The following is a 21823-nucleotide window of genomic DNA, read 5'->3' on the forward strand; positions in this document are numbered from 1 at the left end:
CATCCATTGTTCCATTCTATCTCAGCTACAGAGAAAATTATATACCCTTGATTTTATAGTCATTTCTAAGGCATTTAAATTCCATATTCATTAATTTCAAAATTCTTTTATCTTTCATAATATTCTATCATTCCATCTTTCTCTACACCTTACAATTTTTGGTGTTGTTCTTCATTCTTACCACCCTCCACCCCTCAGATTTTTATCAGGTCATCATCCAAACTCTGTGAATCAGTTCATATCTAGACTTTCTCTATATTCAAGTCTCTTCCTTGCCAAATCCCAATCTTGGATTATTCCTACCATCCATCTTTTCCCCCCTTATCCCATGTGCTACTGAATAAAGCTAGAGAAAGCAATGAAACCATCCAGACTTGACCTATAACCAATTTATATTATCTCAGCAGGGCCCTCTTTGCTACAAGACAATCTTTTTCCAACCCCCCCCAATTAACTCACCATAGCCACTCCTCACGGCAACTTTGCCAAACCTTTTAATCATTCCCCAAAACCCCTTGACTAGACTTACTATCTCTAGCCTCTCAGCTGAGAACCTTGCCTAGGCAAATGAAACCATTTGTCAAGATTTTTGCTTTTCCTAAACTCCTCATCTCACATGACTTAGACATCTTCCCTCATTGCCTGTAACCCACTCTCCCATAATGAGCTGGTCTATCTCCTTGTCAAAGCCAACTCCCCTACATGAACAAGTGAACCCATCCCAACCTGCTTCCTTCAGCAAATCACTTCTTCTCTTCTCACTGTCTCCTAGCTTCTTTCCTACCTATCAACAAATACAACCATATCTCCTCATCCTCAAAACCCCTACTTCATCTACCCATCCCTGCTCGTTATTCTCCTTTATCTCTCCTCCCTCTGTGGCTAAGCTCCTTGAGAAGGCAGACTAGCATTGATGGTTCCATGTCCTCTCATCTCACTCTCTTCTTCATACTCTACAGTCTGGCCTCCCTGCTCATTAATCTACTGAATATACTCTTCTCTCAAAAGTTATAATGATTTCTTATGACCAGATCTAATGGCATTTTCTCAGTCTTCACCCTTCTCGATCTCTCTGCAGTCTTTGATGAATTCCTCCTTCTCTGCTGAGCAAGGTATATATTATAAGATCATAGGCTCACAATAGGCTTCACAAAGTACTCAGAGGCCACCTAGTTCAACCCCTTCACTTTACAAATGAGGAAACTCATGTAGTAAGAGTCAGAGGTAGGATTTGAACTCTTATCTTCTTACTCCAGAGTTAATTCAACTCCAAAGGAATTATCCTTTATTTTGTTTTTCCAACAATCCAACTCTTCATGATTCCATTTGAAGTTTTCTTGGCAAATATTCTGAAAACCATTGAAGTAGTTTGATATTTCTTTCTCCATCTTCTTTTTACAGATGAGGACCAAGGCAAACAGGGTTAAGTGACTCTCCTAGGATCACACAGCTAATAAGTGTCTGAGCCAAATTTGAACTCACAAAGAGGGATCTTCCTGACTTTAGGCCTGGCACTCTATCCACTGTACTATCTAGCTATTCTTTACTGCTTATAAATAATTTCCTTCATTTTCCCATGGTTTTTTTCCCCTTTGTCCTGGTTTTTCTCTCCCAACATGATAATGTATATTAAGTTAATTAATTTTTTAAAAGAAATAATTTTCTTCTTAAGAACCCAAAAAGTCCCAACTGGGTTTATTTTGTCCTTCAGAATGCCAGGGGATTCTCTCAGTCAGGCTAAAGGAATCTCCAGCTCTCATCCTAGTATGGGCAATGTAGAGTTGCAATTTCAATTAAATAGGCCAAGAGAGGGAAAAGATCTTTTAACCCAGCTGCTATGGCCTAGTGGGATGTCTTTGGCTTGGGAACTAGAAAATCTTGGTACTAGGCTTATGTCTAGGACTAAGTATTAATCCACTCTAGGACTTTCAGCAAAATACTGAGGTCTCTCTGGGCCTCAATCCCCATCTATAATATCTAGTGATTTAAATAGATATCATCAAAAAGAAGTAACAGGAGCAAGAGCACTGATCCCAAGCTCAGAGAACCAGGAATCAAAGATGGAGAAAGTAGGTTGATTTTTTTTTTGGTGCTTTTTAAATCATAATATACTATATGACTCCAAATCATATCTGAAACTCGCAAATACAATTTAGGAAAGGTTATGAAATGAAAGTTTGAGGTGCAGCAATCATGCCAAACAAGATTATGTCTGTTTGCTCCCTCAGAATTATAGGCCAGCTTCCTACCTGGATACCCACCACATCAGTGAAGAGAATCAGTCTCAACAGCTTGAATGTGGATTTCTTAGAGACAGCTAAGAAGGTTTCACCATCCTCTGCAGTTAAAAATTGATCACTTAATGTCACTTTGATACAGATCCCTGAGATTTTCACAGTAGTCTGAGATAAAGTCACTGATTTTTTTTTCCTCTTGAATATGATTCCCGAGGTCTCATTGTCAATCTGAAATCATCTGCAAACTTGCAGCATAGTATATTCAAATCCTGTCTCTGACTCTGTGTGACACTGAGAAAGTTGACCTGAGTTTGTGAGAGTTGTGACCTATGTAATGAGACAACTGAACTAGATGACTTCTTAGGTCCCTCCCAGATGTACTGATGATGATGATGATGATGATGATGATGATGATGATGATCTAATACTAATATAATGCTTACTATGGGCCAGGAATTGTGCTAAGTGCTCATTTGCTCCTCACAACAACCCTGCAAGGGAGAGGCTATTATTACACCCATTTTGCAGATGAAGAAACTGAGGAAGACAGAGTGAAAGGCTTAGACATCGAGTAAGAATCTAAGACCAGATTTTAAACTCTTCATCAGGCACTCAATCTACCCCACTACCGCCTATGCTCCCATACAGTGGGACACATCTTCCTACTCCAAATTAGGTGCTTTTTCAATGCCTACCTCAGCAAGCTGGCATGAGGAAAGTGCTTTGTAAATTTTTAAGTCCTCCAGAAATATCAACTATCAAATGCCAAACTTGGTGACAAGAGACTCAGGTTCATTAACCATGTGACCTTTGTCCAGCACTTCAGTGGCACAAGAATGACCCGTCAGAGACCTCAGGTTCCAATCCCAGCTCCTCCACTTTATGTCTGGAAGACTATGACTAAATAACACTAACTCCAGGGGCCTCCCCCCCTAATTCATAAAGTGAGGAGGCTTGGATGAGGTGATCTCAAGGGTCCTGCTCGATTTTCTGGTCTGTAAGATTCAGTTTCCTTATGTGTAAAATGGAAATAATTCTCAAGAGACATTGTGAGGGAAGGCCTCAGTGATCTCAGATAAATGTGAGTTCTTTATATTGCTATGTAAAATAACATGTGTCTCTTTTGTGGGGACCTCGGGATCTGTCTACCCTGCCTCGCCTGCTCAGGGCCTCAAAAAGCCCCATCTGAATTTGTTTTGTTCCCCCTAGAGTTCCAGATAACTCATGCTGTCCCAACCCCATTTAAGGGGTCTGCTAAACTCTCTAGCTCTTCTGCTAATATTTGATTTAGGCTTCAGGGGAAGATTCAAAGAATCAGTGTGCATGGGGGTAGGGTTGGGTGAGTGAATGTGCCTTTTGGCAAATGTAGTGCTGAATTTCTTCAGTCCCAAGAGAATTGTATAAACTATTTTAATCTCATCCTTCCTAGGGAAAGCTTACCTTTACTCCTATTGGCTGAGGTATTCTTTACCCCCTTTAGCTGGAGGAGGTGAGAAAAGGTCCTCAGGATTCCCAGATAATCATACTTTGCTAGCATTCACACAGCAGCAGCTAATGTTAAAAAATAGAGAGAGAGAGATAAAGGGGAAAGACTTTAAGCTCTTAGCAAGACAACCCTTTTTAAAAAGCTAGTCACAAGCCACTTACCCTCTGTCCTGGCATTGTCATTTATAAGACACAGCACAGGTTTTCAGAAGTGGGATAAGACCTGGATGACATCTACCTGCTTCGGGCCTCTCACTTAACACTTAAGGAAACTGAACTCAGAAAAGGAAAAGTGACTTACCTACAATCACACAGCAAGTCAACGACAGAGGCAGAATTTGAATCCATGCTTCCTGGCTCCAATCAGCTCTTTGTGTCTGTCTCTTACCAATGTGAGCTTCTCAAGCACAAGGACTGGTTCTAATTGACCATCCCTTATGGAATTTTGCCCATAGTAAGAATTTAATAAATGTTGGATCAATGAATATTGTGGAACGAGCCTGTCATTTAATCCTGAAGTAGCTTAACACTGGAAGGTAGAAATAGGTACAATTCACATTTTTATAAGTATTTAATTCACAATAGACCCATGAGACAAATACAGCATGCAAGTAGAAGATAGGCTAGGAATGGTCCGAATGACAACTCTACCACTGTGAATTTGGAAATGTTCTTGGTTATTGCTTTGATCTTGGGCAAGTCTTCAGCCTCTCAATGTGGCAGACAACTCTCTAAGATGATAAATTGGAAAGAAAGATGGGAAGATCAACACCATAGAATGTCAGAGCTGGGAGGGACCTTAGAACTGAGAATATCAGAGCTTGAAGGAATCTTAAAACAGGATGTCAGAGCTGTGAGAGCCCTTAGAATGTAGAAGGTCAGAGCTGAGAGAACCTTTAGAACAGAGAGGGTCAAATCTGGGAGGAACATAGAATGTCAGAGCTGGGAGGGATGTTAGAACACAGAGTGTCAGAGCTGAGGGGCCTTAGAATATAGAATGTCAGAATTGGGAGGGATCTTAGAACAGAGAGTGTCAGAACTGGAAGGGACTTAGAATACAGGATGTCAGAGCTGGGAAGGATCTTAGAACAGAATGTCAGAGCTGGGAGGGATCTTAGAACACAGAATGTCAGAGCTGGGAGGGATGTTAGAACACAGAATGTCAGAGCTGGGAGGGATGTTAGAACACAGAGTGTCAGAGCTGAGGGGCCTTATAATATAGAATGTCAGAATTGGGAGGGATCTTAGAACAGAGAGTGTCAGAACTGGAAGGGACTTAGAATACAGGATGTCAGAGCTGGGAAGGATCTTAGAACAGAATGTCAGAGCTGGGAGGGATCTTAGAACACAGAATGTCAGAGCTGGGAGGGATGTTAGAACACAGAATGTCAGAGCTGAGGGGCCTTAGAATATAGAATGTCAGGATTGGGAGGGATCTTAGAACAGAGAATGTCAGAGCTGGGAGGGATCTTAGAACACAGAATCTCAGAGCTGGGAGGGATGTTAGAACACAGAATGTCAGAGCTGGGAGGGATGTTAGAACACAGAGTGTCAGAGCTGAGGGGCCTTATAATATAGAATGTCAGAATTGGGAGGGATCTTAGAACAGAGAGTGTCAGAACTGGAAGGGACTTAGAATACAGGATGTCAGAGCTGGGAAGGATCTTAGAACAGAATGTCAGAGCTGGGAGGGATCTTAGAACACAGAATGTCAGAGCTGGGAGGGATGTTAGAACACAGAATGTCAGAGCTGAGGGGCCTTAGAATATAGAATGTCAGGATTGGGAGGGATCTTAGAACAGAGAATGTCAGAGCTGGGAGGGATCTTAGAACACAGAATCTCAGAGCTGGGAGGGATGTTAGAACACAGAATGTCAGAGCTGGGAGGGATGTTAGAACACAGAGTGTCAGAGCTGAGGGGCCTTATAATATAGAATGTCAGAATTGGGAGGGATTAGAATACAGGATGTCAGAGCTGGGAAGGATCTTAGAACAGAATGTCAGAGCTGGGAGGGATCTTAGAACACAGAATCTCAGAGCTGGGAGGGATGTTAGAACACAGAATGTCAGAGCTGGGAGGGATGTTAGAACACAGAATGTCAGAGCTGAGGGGCCTTAGAATATAGAATGTCAGGATTGGGAGGGATCTTAGAACAGAGAATGTCAGAACTGGAAGGGCCCTTAGAACACAGAATGTCAGAGCTGGAAGGGATCTTACAACAGAATGTCAGAGCTGAAAGGGCCCTTAGAATAGAGAGTGTCAGAGCTGGAAAGGCCTTTAGAACATAGAACATAAAAGCAAACTGAAGGCCCCAGAAGGGAGAAGAATCATGAAAGCTGAGTGGGTCATTCATCACAGTGCCCGCAGGAGAACTCAGTCTGGTCTCCTGACTCACACTGACTGCCCCTCGGGTGGCTCTGGCCCTTCCTCACCCAGCCCACTGATGTGCTTTCTTTGCCATCTCTGTTCTTTTCTCTCCCTCCCCATCCCTGCACAGGGTGAATGTTCTCAGAAGTGCTATTACATTTTCATCATCGAGAGCATCTGCGTTGCTTGGTTCTCCCTGGAGTTCTGCCTGCGCTTTATCCAGGCCAGGAACAAGTGCCAGTTCTTCCAAGACCCCCTGAACATCATTGACATCATGGCTATTTCCCCTTATTACGTGTCACTCTTTGTGTCCGACGAAGCCCAAGGGGAGAGTGAGAAGTCCAGTGGCAACAGCTACTTGGAGAAGGTGGGCCTCGTCTTGCGCATCCTGCGGGCCTTGCGCATCCTGTATGTGATGCGGCTGGCCAGGCACTCCCTGGGCCTGCAGACCCTCGGCCTCACGGTGCGCCGCTGCACCCGGGAATTTGGCCTTCTCCTGCTCTTCCTCTGCGTCGCCGTCACCCTTTTTTCCCCTTTAGTCTACGTGGCTGAGAACGAGTCAGGGAGGGTGCTCGAGTTTACCAGCATCCCGGCTTCCTACTGGTGGGCTATCATCTCCATGACCACGGTGGGCTACGGGGACATGGTGCCCCGGAGTGTCCCTGGACAAGTGGTTGCCCTGAGCAGCATCCTGAGTGGGATACTGATCATGGCCTTCCCGGCAACGTCCATCTTTCATACTTTCTCTCATTCTTATCTAGAACTGAAGAAGGAACAGGAGAGGCTGCAGGCCCGGCTCAGCCGCATACAAAACACCACCCCACCCAATGAGCCTGTCCTGGGGGAAACGGAGAACCTGCTTTGAGAAGGAACATCCTTGCCTTTCAAATACCTCTGACTGTGAAAGATGGGGAAAAGAAGCTTTCATGGGTGGAAGAGGGAACGGGAGGAAACAGATTCATGGAATGTTCTGGGTGGGAAATGGCCATGGAGATGAACTAATCCAATCACTTTCATTTTACAGGTGAAAAAGCCTCAAAGAAGGGACATGATCTGCCCATGATCACCCAGAGAACTAGTGAGAGGTCCAGGAAGAATCAAATGTCTTCACCCCCAATTCACTGCAATCCAATGCAAATTGTAAATAGCTGAAGCTTGCTGTAGCTGACTAGGGTTCTAAGGACGCCATCCAAAGCTCAATACCAGAAGCTATGCTCAGATCTGTGACCTTCTCAAAAACCCTCGGCTATCAAGATGGGCTTGTCCTACTCCAGGCAAGCGCTCTTGAACCTCTGCTGCCCTGCTCCATGTAGCAAATGGGTCATGCTTTGATGTATTAAATCAGGTTCACTTTATTTCCCTTTGACGTCCCAGGACTTTCTGAGCCACCATTTGCTCACCTATAAAATAAGCATAATACTACTATGCTACCTGCCTTAGAGGGTTATTTAGGGGGAAATGCTTTGTAGCCTTTAAAGTGCTATAGAAATGAGTTGTTGCTATTACTTCCTACAGGTGTCCTTGGTCCTTAAAAAAGGAGATCCACGGGAATTAACCCTCCTTCATAAGCCATATACCCAGTGGGAATCCAAGAGTGAGGGGATGCCCCAATTGCTTTGGCTCACACTCTCACCTAGAGTTCTAGAGGTTTTACCACAACAAATCATGTAAATTGGTAGCATCCTTCTAAAGCCTCTCTTTCCCTTTGTTGTTCAGTTCTTACAGTCATGTCCAACTCTTTGTGACCCCATTTGGGGTCTTCTTGGCAAAGATACTAGAATGGTTTGCCATTTCTTTCTTTAATTCATTTTACAGATGAGGAAACTGAGGCACACAGGGCTAAGTGACTTACCCAGAGTCACACAACCAGTAAGTGTCTGAGGCCAGAACTGAACCGAGGAAAATGAGTCTCACCTTACCATAACCCTAAAGTGAGGGCCTAATCCCCTCTCTGGGACAAACTAGATTTCAAATTTCAAAGGGTCCCGGGCTTGGGACCTTTTTCATAGCTCTTGGTACCCTGTTAGCTGCTCCCGAAGTAGCCCAATAGGGTCTCGGTGTCTCTTAGCTTCTCATACTGGTTCTTGGCATGAATCATTGCTCTGCTGATGCACTGAAGCTACTTAAGGGCTCAGAATTCTTCCTCAAGGTTACGAGCAGGCACTTGGCCTCTCCAGGGCACATAAGTCACATGTGTCTCCATCTGTACCATCCAGCTAGTTCACCCTGAAGTAGATATGACTCTCTATTAGCTCTTTAAGCAGAACTGGCTTTGGTGGGCAGGCATCCTCCTCCCTGTCTCTGGCTCTCTGCTTCTGAACCAGGCTATTTCCTAGGAACCAGAGGGGCTCAGCTAGTCTAATGTTATTGATAAAGAAGGGACTTGTCCAAGGTCACCAAGATAACTAGCAGCACATTTCAGAATTGAACCCAGGTCCTCTGACCTGATACGCCACATCTAGCCTTCTTAGTTGACTAGGGACAATCCAATGCACTCTTATTATCTACCCACTTCACCTGTATCCCTACCCACCCTCAGCCACACCAAACCTACCAACACATCTGCATCCTCCCTTGAGCAAAGTGGAGGTCCTACAGCCGCTAACAACAGACAGAAAGAGGTCATCACGGCTGCAGGTATCAGCTATCCCATGGCACAGAAGGACAAATATACCTCATATCCCCAGAAACAGTCCAGAAAGAGTGCCCTTCTAGATTTACTTCCTAGATAGCTATCAGCATTAGAATTACAGCTAAAAGGCACCAAGAGTGAATATAAAAGCACATGAAGTCTTTTAATGACTGTACTTCATGTAAATAATCACCATATAAAAAGCCATATTGCTCAGGTCTGTGACTGCTATGGGTTTAGTTGAGAAGCAGTCTCAAGTAGTTTCTTGAAAAAAATCCATTAATTTTTATTATAAGTTATTGTTCATAATAACTATAACAGTTTACATGTATAGACATTTTACACCTTTCAAATAATTTTCATGTATATTAACTGTCTCATCTGATACAACAAACCTATGAAATGGGCTAGGCAGACATTATATTTCCCAGCTGATAGATGAGGAAACTGTTCAGAGAAATTTACCTATTATCATACATCAAGTCAGGGATAGAAACCAGGGCTAAAGGCCAGATCTTTGGACTTCTAATTCAGTATTCTTATGGTTATCACATTTTTCATCTGGGATTATAGAATTCTAGAATTGTACAAAGATTCCATATCTATGGTTGCAAGGAACTTCAGTGACCATCTCCTCCAACTCAATTCTTTTATAGAAGAAGAAACTGAGCTTCAGCCAGATCACTCAGGATTAGAACTCAAATTTTCTGGATCTGCAACCACAACTCTTTCCCCTGTATTACCCTCCCTTCCTAGTTTAATGAGCAAATATTTATACTCCAATCCAGCTTCTTTGTTCAACAAATAAGGAAACTGAGGCTCAGAGAAAATGATTTGCCCGAGTTCACACAAACTTAGTGACAAAGCCAGTACCAGGACTTATGTTCTCTAAATTCCAAACCCAATTCTTATTCTATCTAATTACACTGCCTTTCTAAATGTTCTTCTCCAAAAAATTTGAGTTTTTTGCTATCAGAAACCCTTAAAAATAATAACATCCCCAATTGTTCTATATATACTGCCAAAACTCTTAATTAAATCTCAATTTAATTCAGTTCAATTTCAATACAACTAAATTCTAAACATAAAAATAAATTGAAGCGCTCTGCTAATTTTGAGTAGAAAATTAGACTCAGTTAACCAAACATAGCTTAATTAAATCTGCCACTTTTTTCACTATACTAACTTCCCAAGAGAATTTTATAAGCTATTCCATTGTCATCATTCCTATAAAGTACCTTTCTTCATTTTAATTGGCCAATGCAAGGTCATGTGATCTTCAGTTAGTGAGATATGTGTGTACATATAAATACATACATTTGTGTATATGGATATGTACATAAATTTATATCTTATGGGTTAAGTAATATTCTAAGAACAACAGCAATTTACAAGAGTAAATTGCTTCCATATTCAAGAAGAAAACCCAAAGGGGTAAGGGAGACTATAGAAGGATAGAAACTGGAGCTCAAATTTAAATAACAAAAGTTTTTTTTAAATTATATGCAATTGGGGAAGGAGAATAAAATATTACTTTAAAAAAAAACAAGAAAACCCTTCATTTGAGTTTCTATGAAAGCCACAGCATATGCATGGTCTTTATTCAATTATGGTCACTTCCCTGGAAATTTGGCACAATCATGATTTCCAACTGGATCTATTAAGCCTAACTGGTCTACTAAAATGACATTGGAATTTTTCTCTCTTCCTTTACCTTTTGACTCCCCACTGGCTTCTGGTTCTTCTTCCAGCTCTCTATAATAGTTCCTTCTCTTGCTCCTCCATGCTCTTCCCATTCCATAATGTGACTATCCCCCAATAGTACTTCATCAGCTTTTCTACATTCTCTCGCTGAACAATCTCCTTAATCCTTGTAATTTCAGTCTCTTTTATACAGACACCTCCCACATTTCTCTCTCTCCATGCTTTATCTCCCCTTTACCTTTCTTCTAAATGTCAGATTCCTGAAGATACCCTCTACCAGGTTGGCCCTTCAGAACCAATATGTCACAAACCGAGTTTATGATCCCACAAATCCATTTCTCCTCTTATTTCCCACTTTGATTATTTGTGGCACTACCATTTACCTAGTTATCCATTTACACAATCTCTATCTTTGATTTTTCCTTCTTCCTCACTTCCCATATCTTAGTGGTTAATAAATCCTATTAGTTTTACCCTCACAAGATTTCTTTCATCCAGTTCCTTCTCTTCATTTTATTGAAATTCTACCACCTTAGTACGTCCTCATTACCAGACCAATTAGCTCTCATTAAGTGCCTACTATGTGCTAGGCACTGTTTAGAGTTGGACTGCTTTAAGAGCCCTCTCTATGGAGTCTCCCCTATTCTTCCAGTCAATGACTTTTCCTTCTTTGAACTTTATTTAACAGTTTGTTTACCTTCTCTCTAGTGTACTCATTATGTATTATTTCATGTTGAAATGATTTCTTTGAGGGGTACCATATAGAAGAGCACTTTTGGGGTCAGATCTCCAACTCTTACATCTGGGAGATACTAGCTATGGGAAGGTCAGTTAAGAGTTAATAGCTCACATTGGGCAAACCACTTGGACAAATCATTTAATTTATTAAAGCTCCAGGAACTTTCTAAGTTAGGCATTCTTAAACTGGTATATTTCAGGGGATCTGGGAACTTGGATGGGAGGCAAATATTATATTTTTATTTTCACTAATTTCTTACTAAAATTTAGCATTTCCATATGTTATTTTAAAACATCATGCTGAGAAAGGATTTATTAGCTTCCCTAGATTGCCAAAGAGAATCTATGACCAAAAAAAAAAATATGTTAAGAACTCTAGCCTAAGATTATAAGTTGCATACAGTAGCTATCAGAGATCAAAATTTCTGTACCAGGAGTTTTCCTATGCTTTTAAAATTACAGATTCAAAACCCACTTTTCCCCTGTCTTTTCTTCTATTTGTATTATATTTTCATGCTAGACTAAGTAAGTTCCATCAAAGTAGGATCTGTGTTAATTTTGCCATTAGAACCTAAGATGGGGCTTTAAACATAATAGAAAGGCATTTAGTTGATTGAAAATGGAAGAGTTTAAGATTGTGCTTCCTCAAGTCAATCTAGGAATACCAATTACTTCCTTACTACTTTATCATAGAATCAAAGACATGCTAGTTTTGGAAAGAACTTTAGAGGCCATAGTCATGTGCCTAAAGTCACACAGAAAAGACTAAGGGACAAGAGATAAGATTAGTGGACAGGTCTCCTGATTGTTATCTATTCATCTGCTCTTTTTTTTAAAAGATTTTTTTCAATCAATTAAAACCTACCTTCTCTTCTTCCCACCCTGTTAAAAAGAAATAAAAATAAAATTCCAATTACAAACATGTAATAGTCAAGCAAAAAAAATTCCCACGTTGGTCATATTCAAATTTTAAAATGTAGCTTAAACTGCACTGATTCCTTCACCTCTATCTGGAGATGAGAAGTATGTTTCACCATGAATTCTGTGAAATTATAGTGGGTCACTACATTGACCAGAGTTGCTAAGTCTTTCAAAGTTATTTGCAACACTTATCATTGTGTAAGTTATTCTTCTGCTTCCTCTCGCTATGCTCTGCAGTTCAAAAATGTCTTCCTAAATTTCACTAAATCAACTCCCTTTATAATTTCTTACAACCCAGTACTCCTTGCACTACATGACCTCATGTCTTCATAATAAGAGGCAGCCATCGTGGGGTTGAAAAAAAGCTACTGGACTTTAATAGAAGACCTGAACTCATATTCTGCCTCTGCCTACTATATATGTCAATCTTTGACCTCATTTTCCTTATCTGTAAAATTGAGACACAAATCCTTGCTTTGTCTTACTATTTCTCTGGATTGTTGGGGCGAAAGTGTCATAAATTCTACAGTCCTTTCAGAAATGTGATCTATTGGCTGTTTACAGAATCATCCCAAAGTAATCATTTGACAAGTCCTCAAGAAATTCTATTAAAAAGCAAAATGAGAGGAACACTTCAAGTGCCAAGAGAAAATAGAAGGAAATTGTCCATTCCCACCTGGCTGCAGAGACCAAAAGCTTTGCATCCTAATGCAGTCTATGCTTGTGATAAGCCTTGCTCAATTATGCCAATGCAGCAATCCAGTCTAGATGAGAGGCTGAGGCATGGATTGTAAATTGCTCACCCACAATCGTGTTGGCTTCTTTGTTCTGGCTCTTTCACAGGAGCAAAGTTGAGTGGGACATTTCGTTCCTGTGTAATTCAATTTGGTGATGAATTTGGTTCCTTGAGTTAAATTTAGCTGATATTACTGCTGTCCAAGGCTCCTGCTGTAAATCATTCACTAATCAGTTTTAATTAAAACCTCTTTGGGGATGCTTGGCATTCTCTGAACCATAACTTTACTTGCAGGGTTGTTTCTTTCCCCCTCACCCCCACCCCAATTTCCCAAGAGAAATGTTAAATGCCATTAAGAAATTACTTTTTGTATCTTCTGCACAGGGAACAAAAATTGTCTCCTTCAAACATCTTTGTTAATATCGACTTATCGATGGGGATGTTTATTTATATGATTTATATGATTCTAAAAGGATCAGATTTCAAAAATATAAGGGAAGGAGAAGGATGAATAGGGAAGAGGGAGAACAAGAGGGAAAGAAAAGAAAGAGATAAGATGAAGAGAGATAAGGAAAGGAAGAGAAAGGGGAAAGTAAAAGATTAGAGAAAAAAGATGGAAATAGAGGGAGGAAAGGAAAGATGGAAGAGAGAAAAGGAGAGAAGCAAGAGAGATTAGAAGAAAGGGAAGGGAAGAGGGCAATGGAAAGAAAATGGGAGAGAAAAAGAAACAGTAGCGAGAAAAGAGAAGAAGAAGGGGGAAGGAAGAAGGGAAATGACGAGAAAAGGGGAATAGAATGGAGAAAGGAAGGACCTATGCTATTTTGGTGGCCAGGAAAAGACAACAGGGAGTTACACACAGTAAGAATTTTCCCAATGAGCTCCTTTCACTGGAAAGATGTGATTACATGAAGGCAAGATGAGGCTGGGACAAATACTGGATCACAGATTTCTAATTAGAAGAAAACTTAAAGATCATCTATCCTAATTCTCCCCTCACTTTGTAGAGGGAGAGACTGAGGTCCAAAAAGTCAGTGACTTGCCCAGAGTCACATGGGTAGCAAATAAAATAATTGGGATTTGAACCCAGCTTCTCTCACTCTCATTCCAATGTTCTTTTCACTGCATTCTGCTGCTTTTGATGGAATCCTGGAATCCAGCAATCAAGAGTTATATAGTTATATGTACCCATGATCAGAAAGGCAGGGAATAATAAAGGCAGGAAGGCAGCAGCTATAGATGAAAGCCTTAACAGAGAACATGAACCTGCAAGCAATCTATGAAAAGTCCCTTTTAAACCTGAACTAAATTGAACTAAACTCAATGCTCTATATGTGGTCTGACAAAGGAGCAGCTCCTACCATGAGCAGTTACACTTCAGGAATGAATTGTTACCTATCAGAAATTGAGTTATTATTTTATTGATTGGACTTAAGAAAGGGATGGGAAAATGTTAATAATGCTTATTGAACTTAAAGGTGTGTCAACTTTTATCAAAGACCTGTTAAATATTTACCAGAATGCCCCTGATATGAGATATACTAAATAGCTGGCTGTTCTTAGGGAAAGCAAGAACTTCAGAGATCCTGGTGAGACTTGTGCAGTAGATTTTTAAATCACTAAATATGAATGTTAACTATCATTTCATGCAGTGAACTACCTTGAAGGCTGCTAGAAGACAAAACATAAAATAGATGAAAGAACAACCTTATGTTGCAAGGTCACTAACATCTTCATCTTTGCCAACATCTTCTGAGTCCTTCCTTCAAATATCCCTGTACCAGAGGCTGCTGGATCTAACAAGTAACACTAACATACTATACACATGAAGTCTCAAAGACTGTCTTCCTAGAGAGCCTGATGAAGAAATGATGGGAATTATAAGAAACTCCTCTCTCTCAGGAATACAATCACCTATACCAACAGAAATTGAATCCTTCCTTCCCTCTTTCCTTTTTTTTTTTTCTAGAAATAGGCCTAATGTATGTAATAAGACGACCTAGCACCCTAGAAAAGATTGAAAGCAAAAACAACAACAACAAAAAAGGTTTGGGTCCCTTTTGGAATGCCCCAAAAAATTCAGAACAAAATGTTGATTAAGGGAAGTTATATCACATGGGGTGGGAGGAGAGGGTAGATAACATGTTCGCCATGAATTGATCTGGAATAGAAATGGACTGATCCAAGAAAAAGCTGCTTGAAGTCTTTTCTGGGTAGGAAAGAGGGTGGCTATGGTCCTGAGGGCATGGATGGAAAACAATAGTAATTTTTAAAATCCTGGGAGCATTCTAATCCTGAAAGTATGGATCAACTGAACTAGCCTTCTGTCCTGCAGAAACAAGGATACCTGCTAGGAATGAAGGATAGTAACAAGATTGTGGAACACCCATAGGGTAGTAACCAGTTGTTCACCAAGCATTTGTTAAGCAGTGGCTGCATTCTAGTGTCTGCAAAAAAATATAGGTTAGAGAGAAAAAGCAAAAAAAGAATCTCTTCCCTCAAGAAGTTTACATTCTAAAAGGGAGATAACAAGAATATAAGTAAACACAAGATACCTACAGGATTCATGGAAGACAACCTTAAGTCTCTAGGAGTTAGGGGAGTGAGGAAAGGCCTCCTATAGAAAGCAAGGTTTGAGGCAGTAGGTTGAGGCATTTATTGAGCACTTAATAAGTACTACTCACTGAGAATCATCAATAAAGAGAATTGTCAATAATCAATAGACAGCAAAGCCTATTACTTAAGAGTTGGGAAATCAAGTTGTGTAGGTAATTGCTCCCAAGGAATCAGTCCTATCCTTATATAGACCAATTCTGAATGGCCCATAGCTATTAAGGGGTAGGTAGATAAGTTTATGTTGAAGTTGAGCTATATGAAAAGAGGACAGCTGGATGGTATAGTGCATAGGGAACTCCATATTCTGGAGTCAATAAGAATCATCTTCATGAATTCAAATCCAGCCTCAGACACTTACCAGTTGTGTGAAGTCACTTAATCCTATTTGCCTCAGTTTCCTCAAAATGGAGATAACAGCACCTACCTAAAAGGTTATTATGAGGATCAAATGAGTAATAATTGTAAAGTGCTTAGCACAGTGCCTAATACATTGTAAGCACTATAGAAATGCTTATTCCATTTTCTTCCATTAGGAATTGGTGGCAAGGCAAATTTTAGAGTTGGTTGAATTTAAAATTAAAAGTTAACCTTGATAAAACAAAGAACGATCCATATATTCTAAAATAAACTTTCAGAAAAGTCATCAAGATGTCAAAGAGCCAGGAAGACACATCCCTTCAGAAATATTTTAGAAGGTTTTAAGCAGTTCAATTGAAACGTGTTCTCATCAGAATATTTGGTTAAATGTTTTGACAATTTCTTTTACAATTTTATTTAAAGTTATGAGTTCTATTCCATCCTTTCTCCCTTCCCTGAGACAGTAATGCACATTTCCATATTAGTCATTTTATATAAGAAGACTAGAATAAGAAGGAAGGAAGGAAGAAAGAAAGGGAGGGGGGAAGGGACAGAGGGAGGCAGGGAGGGAGAAAGAAAGTGAAAATAGGATGCTTCAATTTGTCTTCAATAGATAATTCTTTTTTTCTGGAGTGGATAGTATGCGCCATCATTAGTCTTTTGGGACTGATTGACAAACTGGAAAAAAATTATATATACACAATTTAATGAGAGACCAGAGCTTTCTGACACTAGGCTCTGCCTAAAACCTACTATCCCATGCTATTTCTCTCTGATGTTTATTATCTATATGACTTTGGGAGAATCCCTTAGGCAACCTTAAATCTTAAGCAACCCTAATATTATTCGATTTGTGATCTGTGTCAGTGGAAGGTGTTCCAGAGAGTAATCTCCTGCTACCTTTTGGTGACAGAATGAACAAGCATTATTTACAAAAGGTCTAGAAGGGCAATAGTTAAACATTTCCCTGTTAAGAATAGTTTTGACTATTGTGACATTTTAATAGTATTTTCCATAGAGAAGTTAGAACTTAAATTCATCCTTTAAAGATAGATAAGATTTGGATTGACTCAGAAGGTTAAGTGGCCAATTTGGTATGTAGGAGACCTAATAGACCTATAGGAAATCAAGAGAGATCTACATAGTGGTTCCTAGACTCTTTGCCCCATGTAAAGTCCCAGGGAAATTCAGTTACTCTTTTTAGGGTTCATAAACCAGGCTCTGATTTTTGTGGAAAAATTAGACTATTGATGAAACTGAAGTTTTAAAGATTTAAGTTAACTTGTTATGGCCTTTTTCTCCAAAAGCAAGAAAATAGTTAATATCCTCTCATTCATTCATCCATCGGACATTTGTGAATATATATATATATATATATATATATATATATATATATATATATATAGTACTAGACACTATAGGGAATAGAAGAAAAAAAAAGCTGTTACCCTCCAAGCTATTGCAGTCTTGTGTGGCAACCAATCAAAAAGAAAAAGTCAAGGCAAAATATGGTAAATGCCAAATGAGTGGTTCAAATTATTTACAGGAATTCAGAAGAGAGAGAAATCACTTCCTGTTAGGGGAACTCAAAGGAGGCTTCATGAAAGAGGCAGAATATGAGCTACTAGGCTGGAGTTAAAACCTAACCTGTGCCTTGAATAAAATGTGTCCTCAACAGACATGACTCAAAGAATGTGCCTAAATCCATATATACTGTTTGTACACAGTTGTTTTCATATTGTCTCCCTCAGTTTGAAACCAACTAAACAATGGGGACTGGGTGGTTGTTTTTTGTTTTTGCCTTAATTTGTATCCCCAAGAGCTTAGTACATTACCTGTACATAACAGGTGGATTTGATCTAGAGTGTATCGAACACGAGACAAGGAAAATTCAGGCCACTGTATTTCAAAATAGATTTTTATTGCCTCACCCACTCCATAAGTTGTATCTGAGCTCTAGAACAAAGTCTGCTGTGCAAAGACTATCCTGGGAGCCAAGGACTGAGCAGGCAGATTGATGCAATGCGGGAACAAATTTTACTTATTTGGCAGAACACACTGGCAAATGTCACTCTGAATAACTTGTTTACCCAATAATTATGTGATTAATGGGCACGAAAAGGTTGGTGGGTACAGATGCATTGTATGATGATAGGCATTTTTTCTAGATCTTTATGTCTCAGCTGATGTCACCAGCCCAGCACAAAAAAGTAAATCAATTTAAATGATCTCCTGGGGGAATAATCTGTAGTAAATGGGCTGGCTAATAGGCTTCTGGGTCTTTATAATCATTCACTTTTTCCCTGCAACCACAATTATTCAGTAGCTGAACGTTAATTTGAGGAAATTCACAGACTACATGTACATGTAATTAAATTCAATCTTTTGGAAAAGTCAGCAAAAAATCTGTGTTCCTTTCACCCCACCACACCCCTACTCCACTTCATCTCCCACGATCCCAAATATATATCCTCCATTTTATTGATGTAAAACTTCCCTATTTCCCTCATCTCCTTCCATTTTCATGTCCCCCTTCCCTCATAATTTCATGCTTATTCAGAGGCTATAGGATACAGTGCTATAAGGGATCTTGGGGATCATCCAGGCAAACATCCCTCATTTTACAAAGGAGAAAATTGAAGTTCTATAATACCCATAGTGACACAAGTAGCTAAACTGGAATTCACTCTGAATCCCAATTCAGAGCTCTTTGCATTACATCATGCTGCCTACAGTTTTCAGGATCATTTAACTTCAGAGGCGAAAGGAATCTGAACAAGATTTTCTATATAATCCTCAATGAAAGGGTCACCTAGCCTTCATGCACTGTGTCTAGAGGCAGCCCAATGTGCTTCTGGATGCTTTGCATCATTGGGATAATTCATCTTCCACAAAGCCCAAATGGGTTTCTCAGTAACCCCCATGTGCTGGTTCTGTGCACTGGGGTGAGGTACAAGTCTTATCCTTATACTATGGAACAGTCCTTCAAATACTTGAGGCCAGCTTTCACATCCTCCCCCACCATGTTCTCCCCAACCAATTCCCTTGGTTTATTCAAATCAATCCTTCAAACAGAATCATGTCTCCCCCTATATGTTACTTGTGAATCTGTTGGATTTTTTTAAAACCCAAGATTTTACATTCATTCCTTCACTCCTCTCTGAACTTCTTTCTTCATCAGGACCCATTAGTCTTCTCCCTCAGGAGTCATTTGAAATTCCATTTTATTCAAAGCACCCAAATCAGCCATATTTACTTCTATATTTCCTTCTGACCTGCATTCCTTAGCTTCTTTTCAGCCTTATCCCTTCCCAATTTTCAGTTTCCTTGTGTTGTCTTCCCTCACCAGAATACAAATGCCTTTCTTTTGACTAGTATCTGACACTTAGAAAGTAAAGAACCTGACACTTAATAATTAATACTTATCAATTTGTATAATCTAAGTATACTAAGTATAATCTAATTAGATTCTGCCCAGTGTTATAGCTTGTCAAACAAGATCTTTTTTGATTCCTGACTCATTCATACAATGTGTCCCTCACAGATTTGGGTTTTCTGTAGCTTTGATGCGCGCACGCTGGCCATTTGTCTTCTTCTCCAAGTCATTAATAAACATATCAAATCAAAGATAAGTTTCTTGGGGAACTTATGTTTTTAATTCCATTAAAAACCCTCCAAATTGACTGGACTTCTCAGAGGCCAGTGGTTGATCACTTCACTGAGGAGGTAATGAATTAAATAGTCATTTTTGGTTATTAATTACTAACGTAAGTCATTCAATCTACTTTGTTATCCTATTTAGTCCTTATCTGCCCCCATCCCACTACTTCTCAGCTTGTATATTATAGGAGAGTTTGCAAAGTACTTTGTTGATATTTTGGCAAACTATCCACACAAGGCATACTTAACTTTTTTCATATTGTTGACTCAGAGCAAAAAAGGGTTTCAGAAATCAAAGGAACATAATGTTAAGGTTGGAAAGGAATTTAAAGACGTGATCCACTGAGTGCATTTTGCAGTCCTTAAGAGTTGTAAAAGTCTTCATTCCTACATTTCTTAATTTTTGTCATGTCAGGCTTAATCACTTAGTCTAACCATCTCATTTTGTATCAGCTGAAACAAACAAGATATCTGCATCACTCATGAAGTGCTAGGAGAGGTTCGAGGATGTTTTTGATATCTAGCAGATGAATTCATTTGCTGGGAGATATGACTTGCTCTTCCATGTCTTTGTAAATACTAATCCCCCCAAAAGCAGCAGCATCACCTAAAACAAAACTTCTTGAACTGCAGTCACAAGCCCATATGGGCTCATGTAACTTATCAGTAAGTGTATGATTCCTATACCTATTTCCTATACCTTTATATCTATAAAAATTTTTTGGAAGAAAAGGTATTACAAGTGGAAAAAAAGTTTAAGAAGTTCTGACTTAGAACACCTTGTTCTTGCCTGGTGCAGAGGAAGCATAAGCTGCCCTACCTCCAGTTTCAACTGTTTCTCAAAATTAGACTTTTAGAAACTGAGGTAATAATCTCAAGCTATCATCACCTCTTTTCCCCAGGAGTGTCACACATCACAAGAGATGCCTGAAAAAAAAATAAGTATATCTTTGTAATAGGAAGGAAAGGAGGAAGGAAAGCAATTAATAGTCCCCTGGTGTTTCCTTCTTTACTGATCTCTAATTGAAATCTATTCTGTTTCACAACTAAATGGAGCCTCATCCTGAGAGCCCATGTCACTAGAGACCCAGATTTTGCCCCCAGGCGAAAATGAGGACAGAACAGAGATAATCAGGGCATTTGTTTTAAAATCTGGACTAAAAAATAGCCTGAAAACCTGTTTTGTTTGTGAGACAGTCATCAGAGTGTAAAAACAAATGGAATCAGAAGAACTTTCTCTCCCATCTGTGTCCATCCATGACAAAATGCAGTCAATGGATAGAAAACATTTTTAGCAACATTAACCCAGACCTTGGCCCCAGTGATGGCAATGTGAAATAGGGGGAAAGGTTGGTAAAAGTAGACCTATTTTCATTCCTGACACATCATGGAACCTTAAGAAATTCAACTTCCTTATTTTCTACGTGGGGAAACAAAAGCCAAAGCAAAGAAACAATTTATCCGAGGTTCCAAAGCTAAAAAGCCTCACGGCAGGATTTGAATCCAGCCCATTTTACAGATGAGAGGCTTTGGCCTCTCAATCCATCATGCTCCCATCTTATCCTACTGCCATCTTTGAGTCCAGCATACTAATTGTTGAATGGAGCCTGACTAAAACTTGCTAGCTGTGGAATCATAGGTAAATCACTTAACTGAGACAGGATTTGAACTCAGGTCTTCCTGACTCCAGGCCTAGTGTTCTACCCTCTGAGCCATCTAACTGCCCTCAGATGAAGGGATGTTGGAAGATCATGAAATCCAAACCCCTTTTCTCACAGAGGAGGAGAAATTCAGTCTAAAGAATAAGAGCGACTTGACTAGGGTCACACATTTCAATAAATTTTTGGCAGGATTCAAACTCAAACCATCAATAAGCATTCAAAGTATTTATTAAGAGCCAGGTGCTGTGCTAAGGTCTGAGAATACAAAGAGAAAGTGAAAAACAGCTCTTGGTTTCTGGGAGCTCATGCTCTAAAGGGAAATATGATTTATATAAATATCAGTACATGCAAGACATATGAACAGTGAATGCCTGCTATGTGCCAGCACTGGTTATAGAACCAAGATGGTCCCTGCCCTCAAGAAGCTTTTAGTTTAATGGAGGAAGCTGAAAAGTGAGGGGAGGAAGAAGGTGGCTAGTCCTTAGCCTACCCCAACATACAACAGTGCCCAGGAGGCAGCAATGATTATCCAAATCAGGATCAATCTCCATGATGAGATTTCAGGTGAGAGCTTATCCTGGGGGAAGCACCAGGGTCAAGGAGGCAGTGGAGCAGAGCAGCTGGCAGAAAATGGCTTAAGTAGAAGATACCTTTGAGCTGACCTCAAAAGCAGCACTGCACCACCCCCCATTTCTCCCCACCTCCAAACCC

This window comes from Sarcophilus harrisii, chromosome 2 (genome assembly GCF_902635505.1).
Source record: "Sarcophilus harrisii chromosome 2, mSarHar1.11, whole genome shotgun sequence".
In the NCBI taxonomy this organism is placed as follows: domain Eukaryota; kingdom Metazoa; phylum Chordata; class Mammalia; order Dasyuromorphia; family Dasyuridae; genus Sarcophilus; species Sarcophilus harrisii.